The sequence below is a fragment of the Urocitellus parryii genome, chromosome 9, assembly GCF_045843805.1.
Source record: "Urocitellus parryii isolate mUroPar1 chromosome 9, mUroPar1.hap1, whole genome shotgun sequence".
In the NCBI taxonomy this organism is placed as follows: Eukaryota; Metazoa; Chordata; class Mammalia; order Rodentia; family Sciuridae; genus Urocitellus; species Urocitellus parryii.
In genome coordinates, this window is record NC_135539.1 from 65,804,566 (window position 1) to 65,821,628 (window position 17,063).

Below are 17,063 nucleotides of genomic sequence, written 5' to 3' on the forward strand. Positions count from 1 at the left end.
AGCCCAGGAAAGCAGCAAGAAGTTTGCCTCTAGCAAGGGCATTAGGGCTAACAAGAGAAAATTATCTGGGAAAAACAAATGCTGTTGACAGGACCTATCCACAGGGAGGTATCCTGAACTTACATTTCCCACGTTTGGGGGACTTCTCAGTTATATAAGTCAGGATAGGCTAGGTAATGCTGCAGTAACAACCCCAAAATCTCAGTAGCACTTATCTCCAAGGCAATGGCTATTTCTTGTTCAAACTGCATGTCTAGCTCAAGCTGGATGGAACCCTGCCTGCCAGTGGCACTCAGGGTCCCATTGATGCAGGCTCTAGCTCAGCACATCAGTGGTGCAGGATGTGTAGATCATAATGAATCTTGTTTTGGCCCTAAAACTTTCTTCAAGAAGGGATACTTCTGTTTAAAGAAGTCATAAGGCCATATTTAACTTCAGAGCAAATAAGGAGGTGTAGTTTAATAATGGGCCTAGAATATTTGTGAACAATACAAGTAAAACCACACCGTGTTTATAAATTGGCTTTAAAATAATCAACATCATTCAAGATTATTCAGCTAAAAAGAAAAATAGCCAACTAAAATACAGATCTGAGGAAATCTGAAAACCCAAGGAGAAAGGGAAAGAAAATGTGAAAGGATTATTAAGAGGCAAGAGAAAGTGACCAAAGATGATCTGTTTCATGGAAATTCTAGAAGATAAGACTAGAGAAAATTGGAGAAAGGCAGTAGTGGAAGAGAGAATGGATGAGAATTTTCTAGAATTAAAGACAAACCACATCTTAAGTTTGAAAACTAACACAAAATCCCAAGGAAGATTTAAAAAAAAAAAAAATTATGCACAGGCCCACCATGGAGAGACTGCATAGCATCAGCGATCAAAAGGGAATCTTAAAAGCAGCCAGAGGTAAATGACAGGTACCAACAAAGAAAATAAAACCTCTCCATGGTATGTTTTTATAAGCCAAGAAGTCAGAAAGTTATGGAATAAAATCTTCAAACTTCAGAGCAAAAAATGACCATCAACCAATATCTGTTTATCTAGCAAAATTATTATTTAAGAGTTGAGGGCAAAAAGGAGCCAATTTTAGATAAACAAGATATGAAGTATTTGCCCTTCCCAGACTCACTGAATGAATGAGTAATATATGTATTCCACACAAAAATCCTCAATAAAATTTTAGCAAATTGAATCCATCAGCATATATTAAAAATAAAAAAAAAAACGAAAAAAAAAAAAAACAATACAACCAAGTGGGTTTTGTTCCAGGTCTGCAATGCTGGTTTCATATTTGAAAATCACTTAATGAAATTCCTCATATCAACAGGGTAAAAAATTAAAATCGTAAGATAACATCTATTAACACATAAAAACTATTTGACAAAACCCAACACCAAGTCATAAACAACAACAACAACAACATAGAGGACCCTCCAAAAGAACATCTGCAGAAAACCTGCAGCACCTTACTTAATGGTGAAAAGCTGAATGTTGCCAGAGGGAACCACCAGGAGTATCTGACTTCATCTGTTACTCAGTGTAATTCTAGATATGATAGCTGGAGCAATAGATAGAGAAAAGAAACAAAGGGCGTACAGATTAGAAAGAAATAAAATGGTCTCTGCTTTCAGATAATAGTATCTACACTGAAAATCCCAAATAATGTACAAAAAGAGCCAAACCAAAAACAAAACCTTCCTAGGAGTAATGAGATCAGTAAGGTCACAGGACAAAAGATCAGCACACAGAGTCAATTGTCTTTTTACATATAACTCACGAACAAAGGGAAGCCCAAATGAAAAACACAGTCTGCTTTACCATTGCTCCAAAGAAAATGAAATCCTTAGGTATACATATAACAAAACAGGTATAGGAGCTATAGGCTGAAAAGAAATGAAAGAACGACCTCATAATCAAGACATAGTCTATTTATAACTTGGAAGACTCTGCAAAGTAAAGATGTTAGTTCTACCCAAATAGACCTACAGGTTTAAAACAATTCTTCTAAGAACCACAGCAAGATCTTTTTTTTTATGAACATAAACAAGATTATTCAAAATTTTATATAAAAAAAGCAAAGAAGTTAGCATAGCTGAAACTACTTTGGAAAAGAAGAGTGAAGTAGGAGGGATAAGTCTATCTGATTTCAAGACTTGGTATGGAACTACAGTAATAAAGGTTAGTTGTTAGCGGAGGAATAGACACACAGATCAATCAAACAGAAGCCAGAAGTCAGAAATAGATCCATACAAAATGCCCATCTGATTTATTTATTTTTTTTTAACACAAGTTGCAAAAGCAGTTCGAGGAAGGAAAAGAGCTTTTTCCACACGTGGTACTGAAGCAGTGAGATAGCAATAGGTAAGAAACAATGTGCTTAAAAAAAAAAAAGAAAGAAAGAAAGAAACAATGTGCTTCAATCTAAGTCTTGTACAAAAATGAACTCAAAATACCTCATGAACTTAATATAAAAAGGTAAATTTATAAAAGTTTACTTTTTTTTCTTTTCTTTCTTTTTTTTTTTTTTTGGTACTGGGAATGGAACTCAGGAGCACCTAATCACTAAGCCACATTCTCCAGCCCTTTTTATGTTTTATTTTGAGATAGAGTCTTAGTTAAATTGCTTAGGACCTCACTAAGTTGTTGAGGCTGGCTTTGAACTCACGAACTTCCTGCTTCCGCCTCCTGAGCCACTGGAAACACAGGCGTGGGTCACCACACACAGAAAATTTGTAAAAATTTTAGATTAAAAAAAAAAATCAGGAGACAATATTCAAGCCGTAGGAGTCTTGAATAGTTTGAATTGAAAATTTTCCAAAGGCCTACCTATGAGTTAAAGTCCCCAACCCATGAGGCTACTGGAAGGTGGTAGAACCTTTAAGAAGTGGGTCTAGGGCTGGGGTGGTGGCTCAGTGGTAGTGGCTCATGTGAGGCACTAGGTTCGATTCTCAGCACCACATAAAAAATAAATACACAAAGTAAAGGTATTGTGTCCATCTACAACTAAAAAACTATTGGGGAAAAAAAAGAGGTGGGCCTAGCAGGAAGTCTTTGGTGATTGGGGATGTACCTTTGGAGGTTATTATGGAACCTCGGTCTTGGCTATGAGGTGGGGGCTTTCTATATTATGCACTTCCACCACAATAGGATCCAAAGCAATGGGAGAACTGATCATGGACTGAAATGTCCAAAATTGTGAGCCAAAAATAAACCTTTCCTTTTTTATGTTGTCTTACCGTTTTTTTTTTTTTTTTTTTGGCGGGGGGGGGGGGTGATGCTGGAGATGGAACCTAGGAGTTGCTTACCCATTGAGCAACATCCCCAGCCTTTTTTTAATTTTTATTTTGAGACAGGGTCTTGCTAGGTTTCTTAGGACTTCACTAAGTTGCTGAAGCTGACCTCAAACTTGATGTCCTCCTGCCTCAGCCTCCAGCATTACTGAGATTGCAGCCAGCTCTATCTTAACATAATTTGTTATAGTAACAGAAGGTTGACTAATATACTAGGATTTTGTGAAGATTTCTTAGACATGAATCCAAAAGCATGATCCATAAAAGGAAAAATGATCATTTGAATCTTATTTTTTTAAAAAAAGCCCTGTTAAAAGGATGAAAAAACAAGCTACAGACTGAGAAAATATTTGTAAACTGTATATCTGACAAGGACCATTATCTAGAATATATAAAGAACTCTCAAAACTCCATTATAAAAATAATCCAATTAGAGATTGGATAAAATACAAAAAGAGACATTTTACTAAAAAGAATGTAAACAGGTGGCAAATAAGTATATGAAAACATACCCAACATCATTAGCCTTTAGAAAAATGCAAATTAAAGCCACAACAAGGAATCACTATAAAATAGTTAAATAAAATATAGTGATAATACCAAATGCTGGTAAAGATTCAAACTGAACCATTCATCCATTGCTGATGGGAATGTAAAATGACAAAACTGCTTGGAAATTGGTTTACAGTTTCCTTTAAAATTAAAATTTTTTAAAAAAATGAAGTTACCACATGACACAGCACTTGTACTCTTTAACATTTATCTCAGAGGAATGAAAACCTTTCTACTCTTAAAATCTTGTTCATAGGTGTTCAGAGCAGCCTTTGCTTATAGCAGCCAAAATGATAAAAATTACTTGTGTTAGTGAGCTTTTTGTTGTTGAGACAAAATACCTGAGAAAAGCAACTTAAAGGAGGAAAGATTGGGGCTGGGGTTATGGCTCAACGGTAGAGCACTCGCCTCACATGTGCAGGGCCCTGGATTCAATCCTCGGCACCACACAAAAATAAATAGATAAAGTCAACTACAAAAAAAAAAAAGATATTTAAAAAAAGAGAGAGAGAAAAGGAGGAATGATTGTTTTTTGCTCATGTTTAGAGAGGTTTCAGTCCAAGGCTGACTGGCGGCTCCATTGTTTCTTTAGTGGGGCAGTAAATCATGGTGGGACGGTGTGGTAGGGGTAAACAGCTCACCTGATAAAGCTGGGAAGCAGAGAGAGAAGGGACCAGAGACAGATATAGTCTGGAAGGGTACACTCCTAAGGACTTATTTCCTATAAGTAGGCCCTATCTCCTACAGTTTTCCCCACCGCCAATAATACATTTAGCTGTGAATCCCTCAATGGCTTAGTTCATCGATGAGGTCGGAGCCCTTGTGATCCAATGACTTCCCAAAATCCTTACCTCTGAACCTTGCTGCATGGGGGAACAAGGCTTCAACACATGACTCTTCAGAGGACACTTCATATCCAAGCCATAATAACTTCCCAGGGATGCCCTCTCTCACCACTTCTATTTAATTTAGTCCTTGAAATACTAGCCAGAGCAGTTAGACAAACAAAAGAAATTAAAGGCATAAAAATAGGAAAAGAAGAACTTAAATTATCACTATTTGCGGATGACATGATTCTATGCCTAGAAGACCCAAAAGGGTCTACAAAGAAACTACTAGAACTAATAAATGAATTCAGCAAAGTGGCAGGATATAAAATCAACATGCATAAATCAAAGGCATTCCTGTATATCAGCGACAAAACTTCTGAAACGGAAATGAGGAAAAACACTCCATTCACAATATCCTCAAAAAAAATAAAATACTTGGGAATCAACCTAACAAAAGAGGTGAAAGATTTATACAATGAAAACTACAGAACCCTAAAGAGAGAAATAGAAGATCATCTTAGAAGATGGAAAAATATACCCTGTTCATGGATAGGCAGAACTAACATTATCAAAATGGCGATATTACCAAAAGTTCTCTATAGGTTTAATGCAATGCCAATCAAAATCCCAACGGCATTTCTTGTAGAAATAGAGAAAGCAATCATGAAATTCATATGGAAAAATAAAAGACCCAGAATAGCAAAAGCAATTCTAAGCAGGAAGTGTGAATCAGGCGGTATAGCGATACCAGATCTCAAACTATATTACAGAGCAATAGTGACAAAAAGAGCATGGTACTGGTACCAAAACAGGAGGGCGGAACAATGGTATAGAATAGAGGACACAGAGACTAATCCACAAAGCTACAACTATCTTATATTTGATAAAGGGGCTAAAAGCATGCAATGGAGGAAGGATAGTATCTTCAACAAATGGTATTGGGAAAACTGGAAATCCATATGCAACAAAATGAAACTGAATCCCTTTCTCTCGCCATGCACTAAAGTTAACTCAAAATGGATCAAGGAGCTAGATATCAAATCAGAGACTCTGGGTCTGATAGAAGAAAAAGTTGGCTCCGATCTACATATTGTGGGGTCGGGCTCCAAATTCCTTAATAGGACACCCATAGCACAAGAGTTAATAACAAGAATCAACAAATGGGACTTACTTAAACTAAAAAGTTTTTTCTCAGCAAGAGAAACAATAAGAGAGGTAAATAGGGAGCCTACATCCTGGGAACAAATTTTTACTCCTCACACTTCAGATAGAGCCCTAATATCCAGAGTATACAAAGAACTCAAAAAATTAGACAATAAGATAGCAAATAACCCAATCAACAAATGGGCCAAGGACCTGAACAGACACTTCTCAGAGGAGGATATACAATCAATCAACAAGTACATGAAAAAATGCTCACCATCTCTAGCAGTCAGAGAAATGCAAATCAAAACCACCCTAAGATACCATCTCACTCCAGTAAGATTGGCAGCCACTATGAAGTCAAACAACAACAAGTGCTGGCGAGGATGTGGAGAAAAGGGTACTCTTGTACATTGCTGGTGGGACTGCAAATTGGTGCGGCCAATTTGGAAAGCAGTTTGGAGATTCCTGGGAAAGCTGGGAATGGAACCACCATTTGACCCTGCTATTGCCCTTCTCGGACTATTCCCTGAAGACCTTAAAAGAGCATGCTACAAGGATACTGCCACATTGATGTTCATAGCAGCACAATTCACAATAGCTAGACTGTGGAACCAACCCAGATGGCCTTCAATAGATGAATGGATAAAAAAATGTGGCATTTATACACCATGGAATATTACGAAGCACTAAAAAATGACAAAAATCATGGAATTTGCAGGGAAATGGATGGCACTAGAGCAGATTATTCTTAGCGAAGCTAGCCAATCCCTAAAAACCAAATACCAAATATCTTCTTTGATATAATGAGAGCAACTATGAACAGAGCAGGGAGGAAGAGCAGGAAGAAAAGATTAACATTAAACAGAGACATGAGATGGGAGGGAAAGGGAGAGAAAAGGAAAATTGCATGGAAATGAAGGGAGACCCTCATTGCTATACAAAGTTACATATAAGAGGTTGTGAGGGGAATGGGAAAATAAACAAGGAGAGAAATGAATTACAGTAGATGGGGTAGAAAGAGAAGATGTGAGGGAAGGGGAGGGGAGATAGTAGGGGATAGGAAAGGTAGCAGAATACAACAATTACTAATAGGGTATTATGTAAAATTGTGGATGTGTAACCGACATGATTCTGCAATCTGCATTTGGGAAAAAATCGGGAGTTCATAACCCACTTCAATCTAATGTATGAAATATGATATGTCAAGAGCTTTGTAATGTTGTGAACAACCAATAAAAAAATGTTTAAAAAAAATAAAATAAAATGTGTTATTATGTAAAAAAAATAAATAAATAACTTCCCAGATGCCCTTCAGTGGGTGAATGGTTATCCTAGGTTCCATCCATACCATACAAGACTATACATTAATCAGGGATGAATTACTGATATGCTCAACACCTTGGATGCACATTAGGGAAATTGTGCTTTGTAAAATAAAGCCAATCTCAAAAGGTGACACATGGAACCATTCCATTTTATGCATAACACACTTGAGAGAAAAGTGAAGTGACGGGCAATTCTTTACGTGCTGATGGTGTTCCTGCAAATGTGGTAAATATTCCTAAAACCTGCTAGACTTTCTACAAGAAGTGTAGTAAGCACCACAAAGCAGCACAGTACACGAATGGCAAGGATTCTCTGTTTTCAGAGAAAGCAGCGTCATGAAAGGAAGCGGAGTAGCAAAGGTGAACAGACTAAGTTGATTCTCCAGGGACAAAGGCTAAAACTCTTAAGGACATTGTGGAGAGGTTGAATGTGTTGAGCCCAACTGCACATTTAAGAAAATGCTGGCTGTTAAGAGATGCAAACATTTGACCTGGAAGGAGATAAGAGGAGAAGGGGCAGAGGGATCCAACCCTTAGCTTATCTTTTGTTTTATTATAAAAATAGCAGTGTCTTGATGTTCTGTTCACTTCGTGTGGTTGCAGTCGACCTTTGGGAAGGGAATAAACTTGAGCTATCAATAAAATTCCCTTTGTGGGAATATTTGTGCTTCAAAAAAATTTTTTAAGATATGAAGAACAGATTAGTAGTAGCCAGGTGTTAAGGATATAAGTGGGGCAGAGGAGTTTGATTTCAAAATGTGGCATAGCAATCCTCATTATAATAGTGTGTTCATTGTGGTGGTAGTTACACACAGTGATATATGTGATAAAACTTCATAGAGCAACACACACACAGACAGCATATGTATAAATCTGAGTACTCTCTCTGGGTCATATCCATGCCAAATCTGGTTTTGTTATTGTCCTATAGTTGTCCAATTGGGAGAGGAATGGTGTTATGGCTCAGATATGGTATCCCCAAAAAGCTCACATGTGAGACAATGCAAGAAGATTCAGAGAAGTGGTCGGGCCATGAGAGCCTTAATCCAATCAGCGAGTCTGTCACCCAATGGGATTAATTGAGTGGTAACTGAAGGCAGGTGGGGTGTGGTTGGAGGAGGTGGGACATTGGGGGCGTGGCTTTGGGTTATATATTTAGAATCTAGAGAGTGGAGTCTCTCTCTCTGCTTCTTGATCACCATGTGAGCTGTATTCCTCTGACACACTCTTTTGCCGTGATGTCCTACCTCACTTCGAGCCTCCAAGGAATGAAGCTAACCTTCTATGGACTAAGACCTCTGAAATTGTGAGCCCTCAAATAAACTTTTCCTTCTCTATAATTGTTCTGGTTGGGTCCTTTAGTCACAGCAGCAAAAAAAAAAAAAAAAAAAAAAAAAAATCTGACTAAAACAGAGGGCCAAAAATGCATGGGGTCTTCCTTTGTTTCTTTGCAACTTTTTCTTTCAACCTTTTAGGTTGAAACATATATACTTCACCAAGAAGGATACTAAAAACAGAAGGAGGGCGTGGAATGTGTGAAACAATAGTGATAATATAAAATAGTAAAATTAAAATGAGCCTAATGTGACAAGTCATGTAAGGAGGTTAAAAGTAAGACAAAATGAAAGTACTAGCTAGAAACAAAGACCAGAGAGGGGATCACAATGAAGGCACTCTAAAATTCTCATGTTTTATTGGAGGAGATTGACATGCATACATTTGAACAAATATGTCTGTGATAGAAATGTAAGAACAACATTTAACCCAACCAATATTGTTTAATATGAAGTATCATTTGCTGATGATCTCTTCTGATTTGGAAACCTACTGATGTCACAATCCCTGTTATAATCTGGAGGGGAAGTGGTTTTCTCTTCTTTTGATTGATAAACAGCAGAGACCAAACAGGGCTGGAAAATGTGTAGGTCAGAGCAGTAAGTGGCAGAATTGGGCTTTGAGCCCAGGGCTCACTCTCTCTCCCAATCTTACCTTCTTTAAACCCTCCCATACCCTCCTGGGCATACTGAATAATTTTTCCAAAAGGAGTGCTTGCAATGTTTGGGAGGTGAAATAATCTCACCTTTTCTCCAAATAAAAATCTTCTTCAAACTATAGGCAAAACAGAAAGCTTTCACATCTTTTCACCTGATTTCGTTGACCATACTCTGGGCAAAACATACCACAAAACTGGAAGCCTTCATATCGACTCTTTTCCTTATTATTGGACCCTAAACAGTCATTGCAAAGCTGTCTGCCCCAGGAGGCCAGCATTCAACTAATTGTTTACCTGGGAGAATGAAGAGCACCAATGCACGTTCAAATTTAGCGTCTTCTTAATAAAGCTATGAGCATAGAAGTAAAATTTTTGATCTTATCCTGCATTTGGTTGAGAAAAGGGGGAGTGTATTTTAAAGACCTAAGAAAACCACTATATCTATTGATTTCCCACTTGTAAATCTTATTTCTGTTTCTCCTGATGCTGAAATTACTTGAAGTCTGGGTACCCTCAGGTACATTCTCATACATCCCTGTCCACAGAGCCTGCAGGGCAAAACTCTTACACACACACACACACACACACACACACACACACACACACACACACATTTTTGGATGGGTCCTGGGAGGTGGCTCCTATTTGTTGATAGCCTTGAATAAAAGAAACCTGAATATTCCTCTCTCATCAAGTATTTTCTTCTTTTAGTCTGGAATAAATGACTACAGCTCCTCCTCGGTTGGTAGAATTGGGAAGAGGAAGTACTCTGATCTTACCTGAAATCTTGTGCAGAAGAAGCTTCTATTTACTGACTCATAAAAGATTTTATGCCTCCTCTGTTATTCTTAAGATGACTATAGAGAATGTACTAGAAAAAGATTTGGAATGTGTTGCCTCCTGAAGTTAGAATTATAATCAGGTGCATTATTGAGTAATCCCACTTCCCTGAATGTGTGCAGATTTTAGCATCGGTAGGAAGCATTGAAGTAAGCCCAAATAGAACATTTAGCAAATGGTAGCATCCAACTCTCCAAACACTTACCATTGCCCAGCCCTTTGTGGGCAGGCTGAAGAATGAGTTTGCCCAACTCTTGCACAATAGTTTCATCTGCTGAAACAACCGACGCACCTGTCACAGAGTGAGCTCACAGCCTTCTATAAAAACATCAGGAACATTCTGGTCCCAACACTACCCTCCCAGCTGTGTCATGGAATAGGTCAGAGACCCTGTGTCCAGTCTTTTATCCTTCCTGGTATTCAGATTCCTCATCCATGAAATCCTGACCCATTTCCTAGGAAATTTGAGGAAAGTGTTGGCTTTATAGAAATGGCTATGTGCAACAGATGTCTTCCAGCAAAACTCTATCATTCATAATGATAAAATAGGAGACATCTATTTATTTCATGCCCTTGATAAAGTGATGATAACACTAATTTTGCCAAGATACAACTAAAATCCAGAAAGGATTCACTGAAAGGAAGGCAGGCAGGCCATGATGCTCTGAATTGCTCATGTCTAGTCCCATGTAGGAGTCAGGCTTGAGTAGAGGCCACATCTGTAGATTCATGGTTTAGTCTTCCATTTCTTGCATTGCCCACTAGGTGATAATGAGGCTCAGGTTTTCAATATTAATGAGTTAATTAATGACATCCTGTTTACAATAAAGTTTTTTTCATATTTCTCTGTGTTAAAAGGAAGACGCTGACGTTACAGGCTAAAAGTGTTCCCATCACTTTTGTGAGTTTCTTTCTCTCTCTCGAAATGAATAAAAATCTAATAGCCAAAATTAATTGAGTAGTATTTGTGGAACTGCAGATTTATAGAACTTTTAGATGAGCAAATTGAAAGCATTAAATGATTTTACCGAGGTCACGGAGAAGAGTAACTTCAGTGCAGGAATCAAAAACTGAATGACTGGATAACTTTGCTTTTTGTTTTTCAGCATTAGAAGCCACATTGCTCTTTCTTCTCTCTCTCTCTCTCTCTCTCTCTCTCTCTCTCTCTCTCTCTCTCTCTGTGTGTGTGTGTGTGTGTGTGTAATCAAACCCAGGGCCCACACATGCTAGGCAAGCCCTCCAAGCCCTCTACCACTGAGCTACACCATTCTTTATTGACAAAGCCTAACTCTTTTTATTCCCCAAGTATCTAATCTATCTAATACCTGTTTCTCACAGTTTTTTGTGCACATCCTCTTTTTCCCTCTGTGAAGGCGGATTTCTAGATGCCTCCCTGCACATGCAGGACTCACCATTAGGCCACACCCTCCTCCCTGCCATTCACTATGTAAAAAAGTCACCAGTTACTCTAAGCAGTATTAATAGAACTGAACTCAGTAAGGATATTGTAGTTAGTTGTGGATGTCAGATTAAGGCTGAAATTAAACTCCAATAGTTAAATGGGCCACACTGTAATTAATAAACTTGTTCCCGACAAAACAATCACTCTTCAGTTGATGAGTACTTTACCATTCAGTGGGACACATTTTCTCCCTCTTTTTCTCTTTTCTTTCTTTCTTTCTTTTTTTTAAATTCACTGCCACATACTACTGAGTACCCACTTAATGCTCATTGACACAAAAGAATTCAAAGATAAGTCAGCCTAACTCTTCAGCAGACAGAAAAGAACAAATGAACGAGTATTTTGCAATTGTAAGGAAAGTGTATTATTTTTGAGATACTTGAAGGTTTTTTTATTTTTTTAATTATTAATGCTCTTATACTTAAGCTTTGAATACATTGGCTTATCCCTTTTTTTACACTTATGTTCCCAAACCTTTGGCCAATTAATTTATTATTGTGAATTTAAGTGCATTTTGACACTAACTGCTAATTAAAGGATTGCTTTGGTAAATTCTTTCAAGATATTAATATTACTCCTTAATTTATCTTTATTGTAAAATACACATACACAAACACATACAGCATACACACACACACAGAATTGTTTCTCCATATATCTGTGGGTTCCACATTCATAGATACAACCAACTCAGGTCAAAATTCTTGAAAAAAAAATCATGCCTGCACTGAACATATACTACAGACTTTTTCTTGTCATTATTCCCTGAAGAATGCAGGACAGCAACTCTTGACATAACATTTGTATTGTGATAAATATTATAAGTAATCTTAAGATAGTTTACAGTATTTGGAGGGTGTGCAAACAGTAGACCATTTTATATGGGGAACTTGAGTGTCCATGAATCTGAGTATTTGCATGGAGTGATGGAGCCAGTCTCCCATGGATTCCAGGGGACAACTCTGCATACATTTCCTTAGATTAGGACATTCTTTTCTTTTATATCTGTAAGAGTTTCTAAGTAATCAGAGTTAAGCCTAGTCTGGCAGAGAGAAAGAAAACAAAGGAAAATAAAACCCCCAACGTGATTTTTTTCCATTTGTATCACAGCCCTGATCTAAATGAACACTAGCATGTTTCCTTGGATCTAGCTGTGAACATTGAAAATTTTTATTTTTCTTTGGATTTGGAGACTAGATGCTATCAGTAGGAAGTTGCTAATAGAAATGGATGCTTTTGATTGTGGCCAAGCATACCTCAAAGATCACAGAGGTAATAGACAAGTTGTGCACAAAGCGTGCCCTATAAAACAAGAGCGGGTGGTGCTGAGGGTGGCTTAGTAATGTCTGCAAAGGAAAAACCCTAGCTGCGTGGCTAGACATATCACTGTGACCAAAAGTTGTTTGCGTCTGCAGAATTCTAAAAGAAAGATCCTGTGCAATTGTTATGTTTGTTACAATTTTCCGTTATGACTGTAACAATCCCACAAAAATCTTTGGCTTAAAAAAAAAAAAGACGAGAAATCTGAATCTTCTAAACATATTTCTATTATTACCGATGACATTTGAGTTAGGTCTCATCTGCCTGGCTTGTCAGTCTTCGGGAATCATTTGGGACTATTTTGAGATTGTATTACCCAATATTGTAGCTTAGCCCTATGTTAGTTTACCAAGTCCCTCTCTAGTTACGGTACCATGGCGACAGAGGGACTGGAAAGGGTTATCAGTAGCACTATCTCCAGTTCCTCCCTGGGTGTTTCTCCAACCTGTCCCTTCAGACCTTTATTATTTATTTATTTATTTATTCATTCATTCATTCATTCATTCATTCATTTTTCGTTGTTGATGGACCTTTATTTTATTCATTTATTTATATGCAGTGCTGAAAATCGAACCCAGCACCTCACACATGTGAGGCAAGCACTCTACCACTGAGCCCCCATCTGTTCTCCTTTCAGACCTTTAATCCCACCGCACCACCAGAGCAGCCCTGGTCAAGGTCACAGGTGACCTGTACGTTACTGCCAGCACTTCCCAAGCTAAACCACTTCCCATCCTTAAGACCCAGTGTCCTTCCCTTGGCTCTTAGAGACCTCTTTCTCCCAACCTCCTGGTTCCTTATCATTTTGTTACATTTTGTGTTGGCCTCTGTCCCGACCTCATCACTTCTCTAAACCAACACTGTAGATGATGTCATTTAGTCCTGTTCCCATGGTGACCAAGTGTCAGCTACATGATGATGATTCTTCTGGCCCAGACCTCTCCTCTGAAGTCCAGATTCATATTTCTTGACATATCAACCTTAGCAGGTCTAAAAATGAACTTCTTATTCCCCCAACCGTCTTCTGCATGTAAATAGATTGTAGCCTTATTCTGACACACAACGCTTTGCTCACACCAAAATTGTGCCATTATCCTTGGCTGCTTTTGGTCTCATTTCATATCCAGTGTGTCAGAAAATATGTTTTGCTCCACCTTTAAAAAATAGTCAGTCCCTCATATTTGTAGGTTCCACATCCATGGACTCAACCAAACATGGATGAAAAATATTCAGAAATAAAAAATTGCATCTACACCAAACATGTTCAGACTCTCTTTCTTGTCATTATTTCCTAAACAAAAAAGTAAAACAAAGATTTACATTAGGTTTTATAACTAAAAGAGATGATTTAAAGTACATAGGAGAAGGAGCAAATACTACCCTTTATATAAGAAACCTGAGCGTACATGGGTTTGGCTATCCATGGGAGTCAGGGAACCTTCCTCCCCATGGATACAGAAGGACTGCTGTTTATTTAAAAATCTGACCACTTCTCCCCATCTCTAACCCTCCACCCAGGCCCATCCTAAGCTCTCTCCTGGTTTTCGCTTGGCTTCCTATGGTTTCTTAATTTAGTCTTTGCTCCCTTCTGGTCAGTTCTTACCAAAGCAGTCCTGGTAAGAAATCTCATCTTGTCACACCTCTGCTCTGTCAGCTTCCCAGCTCCATGGGACGTAGGAGGTTCTGCACAAACTGACCACTGGCTGCTTTTCTAAAGTCATCCCTTCCACTCGCTTCCTCGCTTGTTTTCCTCCCAACACAGTAGCTCTCTGCTGTTCTGGACCATATCAACTGTGTTTCCATTTCAAGAAAACGTACTGCTCCCTTTGCCTGGATGTTTCTTTCCCAGAATATCAGCAAAGCCCCCTCCGTGCTTCTTTCCAACATCTTTGTATCAGCAGGGCGCCCAGCTACTATGCATAAAACAACCATCCACCCACTCCCACCCTGCCTCTCTCTGTTCCCCACACCCTGTTTTATTTTCCTCTCTATCATTTGGCACACTCTACGCTACTTGTCCATGAGTTTATCCTTTGTTTTGTTTTGTTTTATTTAGATGTACATGATAGTGGGGTGTGTTCTGACATATTATGCATACATGGGGTGCAACCCATTACAATTTTGATTCTGTTCTTGTAGTTGAACATAATGTGGAGTTACACTGGTCATGGATTCATATGTGAGCATAGAAAAGTTATGTCCCATTCATTCTACTGTCTTTCCTGTTTCAACCTCCCCCTTCCCTTCATTCCTCTTTGTCTAATCCAATGGATTTCTATACTTCCCCTCCCTACCCTCCCTTATCTTGAATTAGCATATGCATATCAGAACATACAACCTTTGGTTTTGGGGGATTGATTTATTTCACGTCCATTGTGTATACATACCACATTTCCTTTATGCATTCATCTGTCGAAGGGCACCTAGATTGGTCCCGAAGCTTGGCTATTGTGAATTGAGCTGCTATAAATATTGATGTAGTTACGTCACTATAGTATGCTAATTTTACATCCTTTGAGTATAAGCCAAGGAATGGGATAACTGGGTCAAGTAGGGTTTTCATGTCAAGTTTTCTGGAGAATCTCCATACTGCTTTTCCAGTATTGGTTGTACCAGTTTGTAGTCCCACCAGCAATGTATGAGTGGACCTTTTTCCCTACATCCTCACCAACATTTATTGTTACTGGTATTCTTGATAATTGCTATTCTGACTGAAGTGTAGTTTTAATTTGTGTTTCCCTAATTGCTAGAGATGTTGAACATTTTTTCATATTTTGAGGGGGCAGTGGGGATTGAACTCAGAGGCACTCAACCAATGAGCCACATCTCCAACCCTATTTTGTATTTTATTTAGAGACAGGATCTCACTGCATTGCTTAGCACCACCTCACTTTTGCTGAGGCTGGCCTTGAACTTGCGATCTTCCTGCCTCAACCTCCCAAGCTGCTGGGATTACAGGTGTGCGCCCCTGTGCTTGGTTTAATATATCTTTCAACCATTCATATTTCTTCTTCTGTAAAGTGTCTGTTTAGTTCCTTTGCCCTATCCTTTGTTCTTCATCAATAGAAGCTGAGTTCTCTTGAGTTGACCATTGTATCACCGGTCTTTGTGATTCTCATAGCATGCCATGAATATCTCTAGAGTATCTGTAATTATACTGATTCTATTGAAATGGATGCAGTGGTGCTGCTGTGTAAATCAGAAACAGCCTTAAGTTTTAACAGATCTCTGATCCTAAAGAACGTATTTAAGGATCAAAATAATAGCTCAGTCTGCTGGGCTTCAGTTGTCATTACGGTGGATGTAAGTTTAATTATCTTGTCCTGTGGAAAAGGGACATTGACTATTATTCTCCTCTTTTGTTAGGCTTGTTATGTAAGTATAATGTTTATATATGAGCAAAGTGGCTATTACAGAAGATAAACCTAAGAGAATACACGGAGGCCTGTAACAGCCACTCTGAGTTGAATCTTGTCTCTCCCACTTTCCTGCAGCCCAGAGCTGGAACCCAACCTGTTTGGTGCATGTTTTGAGGGGCATAGCACCGAACAATGACTTTGCTTGCTAAATTCCTCAGATAAAAAGGCAGCCAGGGGTTTATAGCTTCTCTCCTAGTATTTTTAGTTGGAAGGCCCACATGAGTCATTTTGATCCATCATTTAGAAGGAACCCCTACCTATGAACACAGTGAGGAGGAAAAGGAGCACATGGTGAATCTGGAAGCCCAGGTTGTATTCTGCAGGCAGTGGGGGAGGGGGACCTGTGGACATGAATCCAGCAGGGACACTCTCCTGGCAGTCCCTCCCCAGTCGCCACTCCCAGAGCTGTTCCCACAGGGCCCTGCCTGCTCCAGCCACTCTCAGACATTTATTCTTTATTATCCTGTGGTTGACATCAGAAGTTCCTTTTAAAAGGCATCGCGGAGACTTCAAAAGGACATGGGGGGGACCAGACACCCGTGATGTCTCTTAAATGTGTCTCCAGAAAGTACCCAAGGGGAGTCAAATGTAAGGGTACAAAGAGTCTTTCTGGTCTTGTGAAAGCAGATTAGAGTCCATTTGTCAGGCCCAGCCCTGGAGGTTTATGTCATGAGAACAAGTGCCCCCACACTGTCCTCTTCTTAAAGTCCCTGAGTGCTGGAGACCCAGCAGTTCTGGGGAGAAACTGTGGCTCCATCTTCTCGTCTCCCTCACCCAGACTCCCGTCTGCAGTAGCTCCTTCCTTTCTCACACTGAAAGCAAGAAATGGCTCGCAGAGGTGCACCTTGCACAGATGAGGCTCACCTCACAATCCCTTCGTCCCTTC

At 39.0% G+C, this 17,063-nt stretch overlaps 1 protein-coding gene and 1 pseudogene across 13 annotated transcripts in view; both read left to right on the forward strand.

Moving 5' to 3' along the window:
* Positions 1-17,063, forward strand: part of Kiaa1217 (KIAA1217 ortholog) — a 381,206-nt gene that overhangs the window by 247,129 nt on the left and 117,014 nt on the right. The gene's annotated exons all lie outside the window — the stretch shown is intronic.
* LOC113191453 (large ribosomal subunit protein eL42-like) lies at positions 852-7,829 on the forward strand (annotated as a pseudogene).